The following is a 4658-nucleotide window of genomic DNA, read 5'->3' on the forward strand; positions in this document are numbered from 1 at the left end:
CCTCTGTCCCGCCTCCGCCCCGCCTCTCTGGAAGCTCCAGTTTTCAGTTATTTAGAGATAAGAGTGTGTGCGATGTGATCGCTGGACTCTGCCCGATCAGATCGTCTGTCCCTCACATTCCTCCACAGTCTTATGCTGATGTCTCTTCTACTCTCCACAGTATTCCAAATACACATATTTGTATTTATCTGTATATGCGTGTGGTATATGTGTGTGGTATATGCGTGTGTGGTATATGTGTGTGGTATATGCGTGTGGTATATGCGTGTGGTATATGCGTGTGTGGTATATGCGTGTGAATGAGAGCTTAACACAGACACGTGTATAGAGTTTTCTCACTTTCTGGTCAATTCTAGACCATTTATCATAATCTGCAGCGCTCATCATAGTCCGCACATCATAGTCCGCACATCATAGTCCGCACATCATAGTCCGCTCACCATAGTCCGCTCATCATAGTCCGCTCATCATAGTCCGCTCATCATAGTCCGCTCATCATAGTCCGCTCATCATAGTCCGCTCATCATAGTCCGCTCATCATAGTCCGCTCATCATAGTCCGCTCATCATAGTCCGCTCATCATAGTCCGCTCATCATAGTCCGCTCATCATAGTCCGCTCATCATAGTCCGCTCATCATAGTCCGCTCATCATAGTCCGCTCATCATAGTCCGCTCATCATAGTCCGCTCATCATAGTCCGCTCATCATAGTCCGCTCATCATAGTCCGCTCATCATAGTCCGCTCATCATAGTCCGCTCATCATAGTCCGCACATCAAAATCCACTAATCAATAATCCGCACTGCCAGGGCCGGTGCTAGGATTCTAGGCAAGGTAGGCAAGGTGCATGTTTGCGCCTGACTTGCCTTGCGGTAGCGCCGGGCCTGCGCACTGCTCAGTAATCCGCACTCATAATCCGCACTGCTCATCATAATCCGCACATCATAATCCGCACCGCTCATCATAGTCCGCTCATCATAATCCGAATATCATAAGCCGCACATCATAATCCGCACATCATAATCCGCACCGCTCATCATAGTCCGCTCATCATAATCCGCACCGCTCATCATAGTCCGCTCATCATAATCCGCACTGCTCATCATAGTCCGCTCATCATAATCCGCACCGCTCATCATAGTCCGCTCATCATAATCCGAATATCATAATCCGCACATCATAATCCACACTACTCATCATAGTGCGCTCATCATAATCCGCATATAGCTGCTGGTATTCTGCATTGCTGTATAATGTAATGCTGGGATTTGTAGTCCTCTATAGCTGGTATTATTCTGCAATGCTGTATAATGTATTGCTGGGATTTGTAGTCCTCTATAGCTGGTGGTATTATTCTGCATTGCTGTATAATGCATTGCTGGGATTTGTAGTCCCTCTACAGCTTGGAGTCAGCGGCAGAACTACCGGGGAGGTATCAGTAACTGGTGTCGGCAAGTACTCGAGGAGAAGTATCGTTATTCGTCCTCGGCCTGGAAAAAAATCGGTGCCTCCCTAATTATCATCATCATTCTTTTTAACGGAGCAGTTTGTGTCACCATCAAAGTTAAGCTCGGAGCTCCCTCTTGTGGCGGGATGGAAGGTCTGCGTCTCTCCTGAGTATGAATAAAGTTGCACACACAGCAGATTGAAGAAGCAATTGTTAACCTGCGTGATTCCGGCATCAGTCCTTCATCATCGTTTTGATGGTCTCTACAGATTATCAGGGCATTCTGTTCCCTACTGATCATTTCAGCATCCCTGGGTTTCTTTCATTGCTGTTTGAGGTCTCTGCACACCCAGCCAACCCAGCAACGTTATTTATAATTTGCCGTCTCTGAGGACAGAAGTCTCATCTTTAAACCTCAGTCCGTCCTCCTTCCTCGTCATTGGTCCTTCTTCTAATGCAAATTACAAGTGGAATAACCTGAAAGCAAGACAGAAGTAGTGCCGCCGGCAAGATACATGATGACAGGACCAGGCACCGGGAGGAGGTGCAGAGTTCCTTTTATAGGTGGTTAATGAGGGTCAGGTGTGCAGGTCACAGAGTGGGACGCCTCAAGAATTTGCATAAGGTGAGAGACGCTGGTCTGGGCACAGGAAGTGCGTGGGATATTTGTCAGGGTTCCAGACACAATTACCATTTCTAGATGTTCCCTGGAAGGCAGAAAAACTTTATTCGTGATTTGGGTTCCGCGCTAAAGTGAGATTTTGTGGTGCGGTGGTGCTCGCGGCGTACACAGGAGGGCGACACTCATACAGATGAATATTTATTGTCAAACACATAAAAGCTTAGAATAGATACATCTGTACAAAATGAGCCGGCTTATACAGGCCGCTGTAAACTTTGGGGTACATGTAGTGGGCGGGGGAGGGGGGGAAGTTACAGTTGGGATGGGGGCGGGGAGGTGTAAACTGGGTCATGTGACAAGGGATACAGTCATGACGACATCCATTAACCAATCACGGTGCTGCGCTCCGTCCTGTTGCGTGACCTCTCGAAGAAGGCGTAATCCTGAAAACAGATAAAATGACATCAGGAATGAGAGGCGGGGCTATGACATCATCACCGTGACATCACTTGTAGAGGAAACACAAAATAACACAGAGAAGCCAAAACATGAGAGGAAGTGAGAGCGAGAAGATGTACAAATACCTACAAATCAGCCATGCCTACTGCACATATCTATATCTGACCTCCGTCCTCCCCTTCAATCTTCTATCTGACCTCCGTCTTTCCCTTCAGTCTTCTATCTGACCTCCGTCTTTCCCTTCAGTCTTCTATCTGACCTCCGTCTTTCCCTTCAGTCTTCTATCTGACCTCCGTCCTTCCCTTCAGTCTTCTATCTGACCTCCGTCCTCCCCTTCAGTCTTCTATCTGACCTCCGTCCTCCCCTTCAGTCTTCTATCTGACCTCCGTCCTCCCCTTCAGTCTTCTATCTGGCCTCCAGTCTTCCCTCTAGTTCCCCCCTGTCATTACTGTATCCCGCAGTAATATAGGGGCAGATGGATGAAACCACACAGAGTTAGGGGTGAGGTAGACATTTCGGGTGTCAGGAGTTAGGTTGAGGATTGAAGTTAGTGAGAGGTTTAGGTGTGGGGGATCAGGCTTAGGTTGAGGTTTTGGGTCAGAGCATGGATGGAGGTCAGAGTTGGAGAGACATGTCAGGTGTCAGGTATGAGGGCTGAAGGTTGAAGTTAAAGATAGAGTTAGGTTAAAGTTTGGGTTCAGAGATCAGAGCATGGGCGGGGTTCAGAGATCAGAGCATGGGCGGGGTTCAGAGAAATCAGCATCACACTGTCATTGGCTACTTCATATATAGAGATAAAATAACTCATCTACAATGTATAAAAGATGAAAGTTTACAAGTCTATACTATTAGGGTTCGGGTTCAAGTGAGGATGAGGTTTCGGGTGAGGGTTGGTGTGATGGTTGGTGTGATGGTTGGAGTTCGGGTTAGGGTTCAGGTTAGAGTTAGGGTTAGAGTTAGGGTTCGGATGAGGGTTGGGGTTAGGGTTCGTGGGATGGTTGGGGTTAGGGTTCGGGTTCAGGTTAGAGTTAGGGTTCGGATGAGGGTTGGGGTTAGGGTTAGGGTTGGTGGGATGGTTGGGGTTAGGGTTCGGATGAGGGTTAGGGTGAGGGTTCGGATGAGGGTTAGGGTTCAGGTTAGGGTGAGCGTTCGAGTGAGGGTTAGATTTAGGGTTCAGGTTTGGATGAGGGTTTGGATGAGGGTTAGGGTGAGGGTTGGTGTGATGGTTGGGGTTGGAGTTCGGGTTAGAGTTAGGATGAGGGTTCAGGTTAGGGTGAGGGTTAGAGTGAGGGTTAGAGTGAGGGTTAGAGTGAGGGTTAGAGTGAGGGTTCGAGTGAGGGTTCGAGTGAGAGTTAGAGTGAGGGTTAGAGTGAGGGTTAGAGTGAGGGTTCAGGTCCGGGTAAGGGTTCGAGTGAGGGTGAGGGTTTTGGGTTAGGGTGAGGGTTCGAGTGAGGGTTAGAGTTAGGGTGAGGGTTCAGGTCTGGGTGAGGGTTCGAGTGAGGGTTAGGGTTCGGGTTAGTCTTCGGGTGAGAGTTAGAGTTAGGGTTCGGGTGAGAGTTAGGGTTAGGGTGAGAGTTCAGGTCCGGGTGAGGGTTAGAGTTAGGGTGAGGGTTAGAGTTAGGGTGAGGGTGAGGGTTAGAGTTAGGGTGAGGGTGAGGGTGAGGGTTAGAGTTAGGGTGAGGGTTCGGGTTCGGGTGAGGGTTAGAGTTAGGGTTCGGGTGAAAGTTAGGGTTGCGGTTCGGGTTCAGGTTGGGGTTGGGCTTTTTCATATTCTCTCAGCAAAATGAGCTGTAAATGCCCCCTGTAGGGGGAGCTCTCACACATGGTTCTTCGGAGAGACTCACCAGCAGGAAGCAGGCGCCCAGTAACACTGCTTTCATCTTCACATCCAGATCTTTCGGGAATTGGATCCCAAAGTTATCGGCATCTGTGAAGATTTCCTTAGGTAGTCCAGTCCACTGCTTACTGATCCGACCCACGCTGCGCGACTCACACAGCGGCTTCACCTAAGACATAGAGAAGGTGAGAGTGAGCAGAGACTGAGATGGGGAGAGGAGAAGGTGAGAGTGAGCAGAGACTGAGAATAGGGGAGGGTGAGGGTGAGCAGAGACTGAGCTGGGGAGAGGAGAG

The 4658-nt window shown here is 49.1% G+C and overlaps 1 long non-coding RNA gene across 1 annotated transcript; it reads right to left on the reverse strand.

Annotated features, from left to right (window-relative positions):
• Positions 1-2254: 2254 nt before the first annotated feature.
• Positions 2255-4589, reverse strand: LOC108803015. The gene is made up of 2 exons (XR_001942251.1): positions 4373-4589; positions 2255-2512 (listed from the first exon to the last, which is right to left on the reverse strand). It is a non-coding gene; the product is annotated as an uncharacterized LOC108803015 (long non-coding RNA).
• Between the last annotated feature and the right edge of the window lie 69 nt (positions 4590-4658).

The sequence above is a fragment of the Nanorana parkeri genome, unplaced genomic scaffold (genome assembly GCF_000935625.1).
Source record: "Nanorana parkeri isolate BGI_ZX_2015 unplaced genomic scaffold, ASM93562v1 scaffold3298, whole genome shotgun sequence".
NCBI classification, from domain to species: domain Eukaryota; kingdom Metazoa; phylum Chordata; class Amphibia; order Anura; family Dicroglossidae; genus Nanorana; species Nanorana parkeri.